The 16,269-nt window shown below is 37.4% G+C and overlaps 1 pseudogene; it reads right to left on the reverse strand.

Moving 5' to 3' along the window:
• Nucleotides 1–1,054: 1,054 nt before the first annotated feature.
• Nucleotides 1,055–14,359, reverse strand: LOC114418844 (annotated as a pseudogene).
• Nucleotides 14,360–16,269: the final 1,910 nt, after the last annotated feature.

The raw sequence follows: 16,269 nt of genomic DNA on the forward strand, positions 1-16,269 counted from the left end.
CAGACATCATGATGCACGCCAAATTTTGGCTTCAATTACTCATTTCCTCCGTCATTCTTACAATATTCGGGAACCATTGCCAACATGAATTTTTCAATATTTTACTTCTAGTAGATTGATAGCTGAATTACTTTAATGTCAATTTTCTTATTTGAGTCATGAATTACTTTATCTAGCTTTAATTTAATGTCTTTAATAGCTTTCATTAATTTTAGTTCATCTTTAATCTTTAAGTTTCTCAACTAAATGTATTTGTTGCATTTAGTTTCTCATCCTTCTTTAATGTATTGACTGCAACATACAAATTAAAAGTGTTCATGAAGGACAAAATTACCTAGAATAGGTCTAATAAGCAACAGAAAATGAGACATAGTGTTCAGCAACTAGTCTACTCTAATCTTTGAGGCTCCCAACTTAGTTTCATTTACTGAATTCAGTTGCTCAAGCATCTTTTCCCATATTTTACTTAGCTTTATTCTCTACCTTCAATTCCTAGACATTGTTTATTGTTTTAACCTCTAAAAGTCTAAACATTTTGATCTTAGCACTACTAGAAAATAGCCTTTCTACATCAGTTCTTTTCACTATTCTACATCGGTTATGACGCGTCATCGTAGCAGATGATGTTGAAAGTCACGCGTCCTACAACGACGATTATTTGACCGATGTAGAATACCTCATGTTTGAAGACAGGTGTCTTGTAAAACCTGTCGTACAATAGTGAACATTCTACATCGATTATTAGCATCGAACCGTCGTAAAATGTTAATCTTTCTAAACCATTCTACATCGGTTGTGCCTATAACCGATGTAGAATGTCATACTTTCTACATCACATGCTGTCAAAACCGTAGTAGTATCATATTTGACGATTTTTCTAATAACCGATGTAGAATGACGTACTTTCTACATCGTTTTTATCATCAACCAATGTAGAATTATTATTTTTTTTTGTGCTTTTTGTTCAATAATGGCAGTAACTATAGGTGCAAATATAATTATACTTAATGTCTCATATGAGACTTAATTCAACAATGAAATTATACTACCCTGATCAAAATTCTACAATGAAATTAATATACTATAAAAAATTATGCCATACAACTGAAATCATTATGCATAATTATATGGCAGCTTACACCTGCAAAATTTTTATTGAAATAAAATTATTACAGCTAACCATATGTATAACACGAGTGTTTGGTTGCTCAAAATCTCCTATCCCAATCTTAGAAAAGCATAATGAAGTTGGTAGAGGCAAAAATTATTGAGCATCATGTAAAGGGATTGATAACCTAATGGTCCTTGCTGGTCTTCCTGTCTCCTATGACTTATTCCATTATATCTTTTCCCTTGCCACAGTTTCACTACCTGCAATGTCCAAATAAAATGAAGGTTTACATTTAAAGCCACATATCCACGGATTTCTTCAACAACTTATGTCTAGATGTTTGGTACTTTGTCAGCATACCCTATACCTATTAAATAAAAACACTAGGAGAAACAACAAGGCTAATCAAATAAAAACATTTTCTCCAACCAAATTTCAACTATATATTCTCTCCTAAAATCATTCATGGTCTCCACTTAATAGCTTAAGCTTTAAGGAGATAAATCTACTATTGAAATTAAAAGGAATGATTCTATTTTAAAGGGAACTTCAAGAGAAAAGTGCTAAGACCTCTTTATTTGGAGGAATATAACCATTGAGTTTTGCCGCACTGAAAAAGTATGGATGACTCACATCGATCTTTTCATTGCTGCACACAATGAATATATGTATAAAGCTCCATTTTAGAAAGTGTAGATGCAATAGTAGACACAATCACACTGCTATAAAAACATAGAGCTTGATCAAAACTCAGAAAAATTCATGCAACATCCAAAACAATCCTCTCTGGTATGAGATACTAAAGTTATAAAGAAGCCAAAGCTTGTGACACTAACAACTACAGAAAAATTATGCTTCTGGGTTAGGTAAAACTACATGTAAAAGTTAATCAGAAGTATAGCGTCAATGAATTAGTTTCATATAATGCATATAATTACATAAAATTAAAATAAAACATAAATCTTAGCAGTTCTCTCAAACTGATTGATTTTTGTTTTGTTCATCACATGGCTCGTAACAAAGCTAGACGAAATCATGAAACCAACAAATGAGCTTGACTCATAACCAGAACTTAATGGCAAAAGAATGCTAGAGATGAAGTATGTTGCCAAACAAAGGAGGCAGAACTAATGATATCCCTAAACCCAAACAAAAATGGAGATTAGTCACCTGACATTCAGATCCCCAATAAACAAAGTGTTTCAAATTCAACCAGGATTACTCGACCATCTGGTTCATACTTTGAAGCTAATTACAAAAACAAGAATAAGAATTCATCAGCAGTAAACAAAACATGGATCAAAATCCCATGCACATATGTTAAAAACTTATTTCAAATAAATCCTCTAGTTAGAATGTTAGTCGTCATATGAACACTTAAAAAAGTCATGTGCATGAATCTTGACCATTCAAATATGATCTTATGGTCTATGTTTATTATTCTTATTTGTAACAATAAGAAAGAGTACTCACATGATATGCTATACACATAATAAGTCATGTATTTCTTTCAAAGAACACATTCAAATCACGACAAGATTATAAATTAGTAACATTTATATTGATTTTGTTAAGCAAAATAATAATAACACCAACAACAACAACATTAATTTTGAAATGAAGAATGCCACTTCTGAATCTCAGATTTTGTAGCCTCAACTTCATTCTGGAATATACAATGATGCAGGAAACGTTTTTAGGAAATTAATAAAAAGGTACAAATCAACCTATATGCAAAACTTTGGGGCAAGCTAGTAATGTTACTCAAGTCCAACAGCTTAAAGTCTGCTATGTGAATTATCTCTAATCTCTAACTTGTATATGGGCATTCTTCTATCCCACATCAATCATAACCATTGTTTGTGGGTGTATACTGACAAAGTTAACAGAAAAATTATAACTAAAGTACGCTTCCCTTAATAACATTAGTTCAAGATTTTCAAGCAAAAGCAAACAACATTATTTGTTAAAGGGAAAAAACATACTTGGCACGTAACAAGCATGTCCTTACAATTTTGAAGACTGCAAAAAACGAGAAAAAATTTAGGCACAAACAGAGCCATTAGCAGTAATACAAGACCAATCATCATCCTGTATATAATATTATCATTGCCTAGTTACATAGATGACAAACTGACTTTATTTAACACACGAGCAGAAGAACTCTAGAAACCACACCTCGGGCTATAAACTTGATAGTCAGTCCCTTGTGCTCTCTTTAATCCACTCTAAATATTTAAGATTGCCTCCAGTGATGGGTAAGGAGATCAACTCTGGCACACTGAAAAAAGACAAGAGGTAAGAAGCATGTGAATGCAGTATAGTTTTCCATAATTACATTTTAGTTCATTTACATGGATTTAATGCCTAAGTTCTTGAATCTTAGCAGATATATGGTTTAAGAATTCCTTCCACCAAGCTTTCTTTTAGGATCAAATAGTAAATTACAACTCAAACTTCACATTCTATGAAGCAGAGTTAAATTTTATTGCCAGGCTATTTACTAGATGTATTGGCCTTACTCATATTCATGATTAGTTTTGACATGCTCTATCAATGCCTCCAGAAGGGATTGCCTAGTCTTGATAATAAGAAGTTCCTCAGAATCAGTTTGGATCTGTCAATTTGCAACACAAAGTTGGCAAAATCAGGCTATAAAAATACTTTCAAATAAAACAAGAGCCTTAATGCATGCTAGAATAAGAACTTTTAATGTTATTATGAAAACATTATTAAACACTAGCAATTTGGATCTGTCAATTAGAAATCTATGAAGCAGAGACACCTCTCTCATTGTCTCTCATTTAAAGTGCTGCAGTATCAAACATGTTTCGACACTAACACATATTCAACACATGTTGGACACTCTTCATTAAGTGACTTATTAAAAAAAATATTTTTTGTCAACTCACACTTGAACAACAACCTCCATATATTTTGGACACTTGTTTGGACACCTTCATAAGAATGGAGGCATATAACAATTTAACATTAATATTTACTTTTTAACTTTTAGAAAAGTCAGTTTGAAATATAATATAAAATATTGAAAATAATGCCTCTAATTCTTTTTTGAGGCTCATTATCATAGAAAAAGATGTAAAACTTGGCAAGATTGGCTGGAAAAAGTGTATTACTTTCTTATATATATGATAATTTGATCTTGCTTTGGGATTTTTTGTTAGGAAACTAAGTGCTTACATTGTAACATAATGTATTTTAACATTCTTTTGCGAGACTCATTATCATAGGAAAAAGTTGAATATAAAAATATTGATTATCAATATAGATCTTTTATGTTACTCATATTTCATTTCATTTGAGTTTCTCCCTCCCACCCCCTCTCTCTATTTTTGTATGTGGCAGTGTTCTATATTGTAGGCATTAGTTGTGTTGGAGTGTCCGAGTCCATGTTAGAGTGTGCTTCACAGTTTGCAACACAAATCTGCCAAAATCAAACGACAACAAAACTTTCAAATTAATTTTCTTAAACAAGTTCATAAGAGCCATAATGCATGCTAGAAAATAAGAATTTCTAATGTTATAATGAAAAATTTTAAAATAAAAGTTTCTGTTACTACTAATGATTTAGTATTCAAACAACATTCTTTGTCAATGGAGGAATTGTAGGATATACCTTTCCCTCTCACTGGTACACTGATCCAATACCTGCAGAAGACATAATACATTGGGCTTTTAAGAGTCAAACATGAGATGCAACCTACATAGAGCTAGTTTGGATAATTTCTCAATAAGCACTTACAAAAGAAGGAAATAAAAAGAATCAACTAGGTAAAATGAATTAAATTTCTCTTGTAAGTTAGGACAAATTGATGTATCCTAACTTATGAAGAAATTAAACAAGTGAGCTTCTGAAAAAGTTGAGATGTATTAGTTTGATTTTAACTTTTGAGATAAGTTTGATTCATTTTACTTCCTTAATTCAATTTTTTTCTTCTTCTATAAATATTTACAACTGAAGTTCATCCAAATTTACTCATAATTAACTTGGTGAGAAAAAAAATTGACCCAAGACTGTCTCAAACTCAATCCTTTCCACCCTACCAGAACAATGGCAGTGGTGGGACATGGTCACACACACCATAAGCGAAACAAGTATATAAGCCCAGAGTGAAGATATATGTCAAGTAAGGGGATTCATTCAAGTCTTAGTTACATACAACGAATGCAAAAAGTAGTTCTGACTTCTAACAATGCATCTGGTAGATATATCCATAGGTTCCAATATAGCAATCACGTTTCACTAATGGATTAATAAAAAAAAGGTTCCAAAAGATTTTCAATTTGACCAATCAACTAATAAAATCACATTCGTTTTAGTGATTCAGGTGAACATAAAGTCCAAAAAAATGGAGGGCGTTTAAGAAAGCTCTCAAACTTTGCCTGACATGTCCACATGGCTAGAGTATTTCCTGTGCCACCTTGCAGAGATAGATGCAAACAAAGTAGCCCATATTCCCATAGTACTAGCGAAATTTTTAAACCAAGATGGAAGATCACACCTCAACACTCAAATCTTAATAGTCTTATAATTATGCAAAGTTAACCATACATTGTGGTTCATCCTCGCTCTCCAGAATCATTTATTTATCAAATCTAATCCAGGGACAAATCACAATAATGAATTGTTACAATAATGGGATTTCTATAAGTACCAATACCATTACAACAAATATTACTAGTATACACAAAGTTGGGTAGTGAGAAATTCTCACCCGGTACCCTGTTCACACAAGCAGCAAGCTTCTCTTTGACGATGCTTCCAGTCAACTTCTTACCTGCACAACCACCAACATGCGTCAAAATCAAAGAACCAACAATTCAAAAACCCAAACAACCAAACTCGGCAATCATAGGACCTGCTTCTTTGTTGGGAACAATGACATAGACAACAATACTCGGCACAATGGTGTTACTCCCTTCCATTCTGGTGCTGGAGTGGCTGCGAATACCCAACTTGGATTTGAAACAGAGGCAATTGAATTGAATTCAACAGAGAGATGAAATGCCCTCTCAAAGGCACTCTCCAAGGCCCTGCATACTTTCGGGATTCAATTTGTTAATAGCAACCATGATTCAAAAGTGGCTTATTTGCAGCTGGCTCATTGCCAGCACATCTAGCCATCCAGATTCGTTTGGTTGTTTGAGACCTGAAAACAAGCATATACATCAGGTCATTACCCAGTTAGTTTAGAAGGGATAGTGTGACATGTCAGAATTGCAACATCATACCTTCCCTTAAAAGCATTCATCTCTTTGAAGTTGGTACCAAACAAATGATTTAACAGTATGCTCTTGCCTGCCCAATGTATATTGTTATTGAATTGTTATAGACAGTCTAATTAAACCATATGGATTGAACCATATGTTCATTCTCTGCATGTCCAGTGAGGATGTTCGTGCTCTGGATCGATCATTGTTTTTCTCTGATGATTTTTGGAGAGACAATTTTTTTTTGTGTTCTTAAGATCATAAGGAGGATGTCCAAATATTTTTGTGTGAAAATATTAATGTCAACAATTTTAATAAAATCTAGAAAAGGATGAATGTTCTTTGATGTTCTGGGTTTTTCTGGGTGAATGTTGATACGGTTCTTCACTTACTAGGATGAATCTCTGTTGAATTTTGGGAAAAAAATATTAGGATGTTTCTGTATTTGTTTGATGCAGTTGTATAAAGCAATAAAGAAATAATAGCTTAAGCTTTTGCTATAAATGTGTGGCAGGAATTGATCCTACACATACGAGTTCCTCTATGTTGTTCTTTTATTTCCTCTAGTCTAACTTCATATAAAGAATTTTATAGTCCTTTGGAATTCCATTGAAAATCCAGTCCTCACTGTTTTTTTATATATATTACAGGAGGAGAATAAAAAAAACGACGAAATTACAAGCGGATTAAGGAGAGTTATGTATCTTAGTACTTCAAGGATGGGACCCAGCCATCCACATTAGGTGCAAGCACAAGGGCCAGCTAAAAAGAGGCAAGTAAATCCTTCCTCATTTTCTGGCTTACTTTGCTGATATGTATTCTATAAGATCTCATTCATTTGTTTCCTAATCACATTGTTTCTCGTATTTACATCATTGATAGTGACAAGGTTCTTTACACGTTATGATTATTTTTTCTATATATTTTTTCTGCGCAGATACCAAATATTTTGGACTGCACTTCTTAATCATGGTTAGGATCAGGGATAATAAATGTTGTTATGCTAGCAGGGAAACAAGTTGGTGGATTACATTAGGAAAAGAAGTTGAGAATGGAGAACATCTAACTTTCATCAATGCTTCCATCAGAAAATTACCACACCCCACGTAATCTGCCACCTATGCTCAATAACTTGGGGTGTTCATGAGTGTAATTGTTGCCTAGATTATTTTAACTTTTGAGTTCAGGTTTTTCTCACCAAGGATGCACAGGCTGCTGGACACTGCAGTGAGGAACAATTCATTTGATGAGATGTTCTTGCTAGTGGAAGTATAAAAATTTATTTATTTTTTATAAGATTTTTTAAAAAAATTCAGATGCATTATTTTTTTTTACATATCTTTATTTAATTATTCTCACTTTAAAAATTAATAAAAAGTAACTAAGTGTTTAAAAGGATAAAAATTAATAATTATAAAATACTGTTATAAATAATAGATAAATTTAATACGATGATGTAAATTAAATAATTTTTTTAACCAATCTGAATTAATTTGAAAGAGTTTTACGTTTAAGGAAAGAGGGAGAATAATTATTTAAATTTTATTTTGAAGAAAAATAAACACAAGAAACACAGCTATAGCATATTAAAAATAAAAAACAAGAAAAACGTGCGTGAAAGTTCTAAAATAATTTTTGAATAGTAATATTTAACGGACTTAGCCTTAGTTATCGTGAGTGCGGATTACAATGAAAATTAAATTTGGATTAGACGCTGACCACGAGATTAGACTCATCCTAAAACTGCCACCACCCCTCTCTCTCTCACACACTGCCATCTCACATCAGATATTATGTCTGTCATCTCACATCCACCAAATTATACTTTTTATTCTCCAGCTGTTCTGGAGTTGCAAAATACTATGACCATGTGTTATAATTAATAGCGCTACTCTTTTTATTCTCCAAAATATACTTTTTCAGTTGTGGATACATTGGTCTCAAATGACAGCAGATACAGAAAGTACAGCATGGATGAAATGAAGCTAGCATCGAACTTTTTTGCTTAGGACTTGATAATTGGTGAAGGAGGATATGGGAAAGTCTACAAGTGTAACCTTGATATCCCCCACATTATGGAGTAAAGGGTCTGCATCAGGACACAATCAACAAGAAAGAGGAATTTCTGAAAGAGGTCCTTGGTTTGCTTCAATTTTCTAGAAGACTATCTTAAAAAAAATGGAAAATGATAACAGTAGCCAGGAAGATACCAAGAATGAGCCCACAACTACAAAGACAAAGCCCAAACGTACCACATCAAGACCCTGCTACTTGAATGACTACGAGACATGACTCAAGGAAGAAGGCTCAAACAATTAGTTACCAAAGTAGTTACGGTAGTTACCAAATTAGTTAAGACCGTTATTCGGTTAAAGAGGCACAATGTAACCACCCTCGCAGTGTATAAATACTTGAATAAATAATAAAGAAGGCATGCAAAAGGTTTACGTAACTCTCTCTCTCTCTCTATATTTCCTTAGGAGGCTGCCTTCCCTCGAAGTAGGGCCCATTCTCCCCCTTCTCTTCTTTCCCCACTCCCCTCTGCTCTTATCACTGGTCCGACCTGCCGCCGCTACGTCTGCCATGGCCGACCACGCGACTAGGAAAACCAGTACCGATAGGCTCGAGGAGGCCATTAATCGTCTCTCCAACAGCCAAGCCACTCTTCTAGATAAACATGCCGACCTCTTTGATAAATACTCAGAACTCTCCAGCAAGGTCGACACGCTCCTCGATCATCTCCACCTACGGTCTCCAGCAAGGGAACACCATGGGTCTTCCTCTCATTTCCACCAGCGCAACTCTGTCAAGCTGGACGTTCCTAGGTTCGATGGCCGTGATCCTATGGGGTGGATCTTCAAGATCTCTCAGCTTTTCGAGTACCAAAACACTCCGGAAGAAGAACGAATAATAGTTGCCTCCTTTTACCTTGATGGTGCCGCGTTGAGCTGGTACCAATGGATGTTCAGGAATGGTTTTATTACTTCATGGTCCGGCTTCCTACAGGCCCTCGAGTCCAGGTTCGCACCCTCCTATTATGATGACCCAAAAGGAGCTTTATTCAAGCTTACGCAACGAGGCACAGTCAATGAGTACTTAACGGAGTTTGAACGGTTAGCTAACCGTGTTATTGGCTTACCACCACCTTTCCTGTTAAGTTGTTTTGTTTCAGGCTTAACACAGGACATACGGAGAGAAGTTCTGGCTCTCCAACCCATTTCACTCCCACAAGCAATGGCTTTAGCCAAGTTGCAAGAAGATAAGCTTCGTGATCGCCGACAAGCTCCACCACGAAACCACAATACTCCGTCAGCATCATACGCTCCTCCTACCCGAAAACCACACTCTACGTATGTTCAGAGAACCCCAGATGAAATGGCTCTCCGTCGGGAAAAGGGTCTCTGTTACAATTGTGAGGAAAAATGGAGCTCCACCCACAGATGTAAAGGACGTGTCCTTCTGTTCATCGCCGATAACCTTTCTCCGACATCAGATGAACCCATCTCTGAACCCCCCTTACTCCCACTCCCAGAACCAACACCAGCATGTCCCCCTGACCTTGACTCAACCTCAGAATTAACTCCTCCTCACGTGAGCCTTCACGCCCTCTCCGGCCTTCCCTCCTCCGAGACTTTTCGGCTTGTCGGAATCATCAACCACTCTCCCCTCACCATTCTCATAGATAGCGGAAGTACTCATAACTTCCTTCAGCCCCGACTTGCCCAGTTCCTTCGACTAAAGACTCAACCAACAAACCCACTAAATGTCCTAGTAGGTAATGGATCTGTCCTCAAGTGTGACCAAGTTTGCCATGATATTTCACTCCTCTTACAGGACCATCACTTTCTGGTCACGTTCCATTTGCTGCCTATCAGTGGGGCCGATGTCGTATTGGGCATAGAATGGTTAAAGCAGTTTGGGCCCATCATTACTGATTACACCACGTTTTCCATGAAGTTCACCCATATGGGCCAGCCCATTGAATTACACGCTGATGTCTCTACTGGGCCAACACCAATCTCAGCCCCTCAAGTAAAACGGTTACTACAAACCGGAGCCGCTTTAGCACTTTTTCATTTAAAGGTGATACCCAACCCACAACCCGACCCACTACTTCATCTTCCCCACCCGATACCAGCAGTCCAGGCTCTTCTCACCCAGTTCCATAACCTTTTCCAGCAACCCTCCTCCCTTCCTCCCCCGCGATCAATCGTCCACCACATAACACTTCTCCCTAACACCCCCCCAATCAATGTACGGCCCTATCGTTACCCACAGTTCCAGAAATCGGAGATTGAAAAGCAAGTCTCGGAGCTCCTCGAATCCGGCTTAATCCAACCTAGCATGAGTCCCTACTCATCACCGGTACTACTAGTTAAAAAAAAAGACGGAACCTGGAGAATGTGTGTCGATTACCGAGCTTTAAACGCAGCTACAGTTCGTGATCGTTTTCCGATTCCCACGATCGACGAGCTTCTGGATGAGTTAGGAAGTGCGACTTGGTTTTCTAAACTCGACCTCCGGCAAGGGTTTCATCAAATACTTATGCATGGCCCAGATGTGGAAAAGACTGCGTTCCGGACACACCAAGGGCACTACGAATATCGTGTGATGCCCTTTGGATTGTGTAATGCACCGTCCACCTTTCAGGCAGCAATGAATACCTTGCTAACGCCATTTTTGCGAAAATTTGCAGCTGTATTTTTTTATGATATATTGATATATAGCAGAACGTTAGCCTTACATCTACACCATCTCGAGCTCGTCTTCCGAACGCTACTACAGGGCCAGTATTACCTCAAAAAGACGAAATGCCTTTTTGCTCAGAAGCAAATAGAGTATCTAGGGCACATCGTATCGGGCCAAGGAGTCAAGCCGGAACCGTCCAAAATCCAAGCCATGGTGCAGTGGCCTACACCGTCATCAGCTAAGGAACTCAGGTCCTTCCTAGGACTTACAGGTTTTTATAGAAAATTCATTCAAAACTATGCTATGATCGCGGCCCCTCTCACTTCTCTCTTCACCAAAGATGCTTTCGAATGGTCTCTGGACGCTCAATCTGCATTTGAGAAACTGAAGACAGCAATGACATCTGCCCCCGTCCTCGCATTACTCGATTTCAATGAACCATTTACGATAGAAACCGACGCCTCCGGTACCGGCATGGGAGCAGTTCTAATGCAGAAGGGCCATCCTCTTGCATTCTTCAGTAAACAATTTGGCCCACGAATGATTCATGCCTCCGCTTACGTCAGAGAACTTCATGCAATAGTGGCAGCAGTCCGCAAATGGCGCCAGTACCTTCTGGGCCATCCCTTCACCATTTTTACCGATCATCAAAGCCTCCGCGAGCTCATGTCTCAGGTGATCCAAACACCTGAGCAACACTACTATCTTTCTAAGCTCCTAGGCTTCGACTACACGATACAGTACAAGAAAGGATCTTCAAACGCAGTCGCGGATGCCCTATCCCGGTCATCTCCCTCCGGCCAGTTCCTCCTATTATCAGTTCCTCACCTTGACTTCATGCATGACTTACGCAACACTCTCCTTTCCAGCAACGCATTCCAGGAACTGCTCACTAAGGTCCGTGACAAACCTCATGACTATCCTGACTATCGTATTCACCAGGGACTCATCCTCTTCAAGAATCGCATTTGGCTCAATAATGATCACCCATCAATACCCAACCTCATGCTCGAGTTTCACTCCACTCCGTTAGGAGGACATCTTGGGGTGACTAAAACCACTCACCGATTAGAGTCCAACTTCTTCTGGCCCTCACTACGAAAGGATATTAAGCGCTTCGTTAAGGAATGCACCATTTGTCAACAAACAAAGTCCACCACACAACGCCCTGCCGGACTTCTTCAACCTCTTCCACCACCCACCGGAGTCTGGGAAGACATCTCGATGGATTTCATAACCCAACTACCCTCCTCTCACGGTTATACTGTTATTCTGGTTGTTGTAGACAGATATTCGAAGGGGGTCCACCTTGGCGCTCTCCCGACAAACCATTCTACCTTCAAGGTTGCTTCCTTGTTCATAGATATCGTCTGTAAGCACCACGGGTTCCCAAAGAGTATTGTTTCCGATAGGGACCCGATCTTCCTAAGCTCTTTCTGGCGTGAGCTTTTTCGACTCAGTGGGACACGACTCCGCATGAGTACGGCTTACCATCCCCAATCCGATGGTCAAACCGAGGTAATGAATCGAGTTCTTGAGCAATACCTGAGGTCATTCGTTCACAATCAACCCGCTACCTGGTATCGCTACCTAACAATGGAGGAATGGTGTTATAACACCTCCATTCACTCCAGCTCAGGAATGACACCATTCGAGGTCATCTACGGCAAACCGCCCACCACACTTCCTCAGTACCTTCCAGGAGCTTCTACCAACGACGCTGTCGACTCCATGCTCCACTCACGACAAGAAATCCACCGAAAGCTGCAACACCGTCTTCAGAAAGCACAGAATTCCATGAAGAAGGCGGCAGACAAACACCGCCGTGACGTCAACTACAATGTCGGCCAATGGGTCTATGTTAAATTGCGCCCCTTCAGGCAACGCTTCGTAGCAGGTCCCATACACCCAAAACTATCTAAGAGGTACTTTGGGCCATTCCAGATAATTGAACGCGTAGGACACGTCTCGTATAAGCTGGAACTACCCGAGGCGGCAAGGATCCACCCCGTCTTCCACTATTCGTTACTACGCGAGCATCACGGCCCTCCACCACCCCGGCAAGATACTTGGCCATTGGAATTCATAACCCATCAGCCTGTCCCACGTCCCTTGTGTATTCTGGACTCTAAACTCGATACATCATCATCTCCGCCAAACAAACTCGTCCTCGTACAGTGGACGGGCCAACCCCCTGAGGACACTACCTGGGAGCCATGGTCAGAAGTACGTAACAATTACCACCTCGAGGACGAGGTGGTCCTCGCGGGCGACGGTATTGATAACAGTAGCCAGGAAGATACCAAGAATGAGCCCACAACTACAAAGACAAAGCCCAAACGTACCACATCAAGACCCTGCTACTTGAATGACTACGAGACATGACTCAAGGAAGAAGGCTCAAACAATTAGTTACCAAAGTAGTTAGGGTAGTTACCAAATTAGTTAAGACCGTTATTCGGTTAAAGAGGCACAATGTAACCACCCTCGCAGTGTATAAATACTTGAATAAATAATAAAGAAGGCATGCAAAAGGTTTACGTAACTCTCTCTCTCTCTCTCTATATTTCCTTAGGAGGCTGCCTTCCCTCGAAGTAGGGCCCATTCTCCCCCTTCTCTTCTTTCCCCACTCCCCTCTGCTCTTATCAGAAAACCAGCACTTCCTTGGTTATTTCAATTTCGTATAGTTTTTGAAATGGCTTGTGGGCTCTCTCAAAGCCAGAGCCTATTGTTCTTTTCGTTAATCTTTGTGCATATTTTTTCCAATTAAGTTATTAAATGTGTCTGTTCAAAAAATATGGAATTGTTGAACCAATAATGAAGAGCAGCTTATTAGAAATAACTTTGTCCTAATGGGAGAGGGATCATCAAATGCAGAAACTGCAGAGTGGAACACTAGATGTTCCACAGTGAATTATGTCTATGACTATCATCATTATCAGTGGCATCATATGCAAATAGAAGGAAGTGTACACAGTGAGCGAGGAAAGTATAGGAATAGGTATGGAACAAAAACACAAACTTCGTCCAATGCCAATATTTGTAAGACTAAAACTAAAAATACCAATCCAAACAACAATAATAAAACCAACATATCGAGCGTACCTTAAAGTAACCACTTTCTGCAGGTTATTTGTCCTCGATCGCTATGTATTGAGCTGCAGGAGATTGAAAAGTAAAAGCCATTCAAAACCCTAGTTTCATACCTTGTTCATGGTACTAAATTAAAACATGAATAGACAGAGGCTTTCATCACATTAATAATGCAGAATGCTTTCAATAGGATATGTTATCAATAGGAAATGTTAGTATGGAAAATGAGGATGAAGCAAGAATATATATCAGTTGTTTGTAATTATTCACTTTATGGCTACAGTTGAAGAAGAGGCAGTGACAATAGATGCTAATGATTGGTGTCATATGAGTAACACACGGCGAGGGACTGATCCATATCATTAAAATTATAACTTTTCTTAATATAATATATATTTATAATTACAAATTACACTCACAATTATACATTTTGTTAATTATTAATTAGATACTTTCAAAATATAAATCATTTTATTATTTTCTTCTTATCATTTAATTTTAATTAAATTTGGCATAAACAGTTTAGGTAATGTATATTTATAATTCAACAGTTTGATAATAAAAAAAATTATATAAAATTATTAATAGTGTAATAATAAATTTAAGTTAATTGATATAATTTTATTATAAAATTTAATTATATCAATGTAGCTATTAAAAAGTATTTATTAATTATTTAAATTTTAATTGTATAATAATAAATATAATCATAATACACACATTAAAATACTTATATATATATATATATATATATATATATATATATATATAAATTGTTCTACAATTTAAATTTTCTGAACTTATTATTGCACACATGCAGCTACATACATCCACTCATTAAAATATAGGATCGGCATCAAAACTCATCTAGAAGCAGCCAAAAAGTTTAATTAATTAATTATCAACCCTTTTCACACAGACAACCACAACACAACCTAAAAGAACACTGGAGATGTAGGCGGAGATGGGATCGGACCAAGAGGGGGGACATGGCAGCGGCGGATCATAGTATTTTTTATAATAAAAATATTAGACAGTCTTCTTGTTAAAATTCAAAATCATGTCGTATCATAACTCCTAAGGCACTAGAGACAGTTATTCAATAGAAGTTTCTAGCTTTGCATTTCCTACTTTCATATTAAGAGAACTGGAAAAATATAATTTGTTGGAATATGTTGCACCAAGATTTTAAGGAACACAAGATTTTGGTGCGTTGTCCCCTAAAAATATAATTTGTTCATTTTGACTGAATTGAGATAAAAGGAAGAGAAATAGAAAGGAAAAAAAAAACAAATTGTGGGTGGTTGTACTCTCTTTTTGTGAAGGTATATGGCCGTCTATATCAATCATTACCTGGGCTTAATAGGCCTAATAAGTGAATATAAGGAAATACACAGTTTTAGCCATCCATAGCATAATTTCCATGTGTGCATTACTTTGCCACACTTAAAGCAAATGTGGCTAGGTAGGAGAAGAAAGCATTTAAGGCCAACAGAGATAAGCAAATAAGTGAATAGGTAGAGACAGGACGATACCATAGACCAACCGAATATAAATGCTACTATTTGTGGTGAGATTTTTGGGTGCTGAAATGAAGAAAAAAGGAGCTGAATAGGAAACCAGCAGGTTGAACAAGTGTTCCCTTCCACTTCCTTTTCCCACCCTTGAATTCCCAGTTAACTTGACAACAACATAACAAGTTAAATACATAAATGAAAGGCTACATTGTAGTTTTATTTTATTTTTATCAATTCTCATGCTTATTCTGATTAATTTTCTTTCCATTTTATGAATCAGGATTAAAGCAAATAGAGAAAAGATTCAAATTAAGGTGGCTTACTTTTCTAGTACTTCATTTCTATCACTTAGTGACCCAAATAAAATGAATATTGAGCCTAACAGATGCATTTCTAGTGAATAAATCATAGAGAAAACTGATAGTTATTCTCAATAATGAATACAGCCAAAGGGGAAGATACCTATGTTGGGACTTCTTAGGCAAGGATATGTTCTAGACTTCTAGTAGTAGTAAGAGATCATTTCGCCACAAGACTTCCATCACCTAAGCTCAACCATAGGGTGATTTCTCTTATACCTAAAGCTAAAGCCTCAAAATGTATAAACTAACAATTATCAATCTAATA

Source organism: Glycine soja, chromosome 7 (genome assembly GCF_004193775.1).
Source record: "Glycine soja cultivar W05 chromosome 7, ASM419377v2, whole genome shotgun sequence".
NCBI classification, from domain to species: Eukaryota; Viridiplantae; Streptophyta; class Magnoliopsida; order Fabales; family Fabaceae; genus Glycine; species Glycine soja.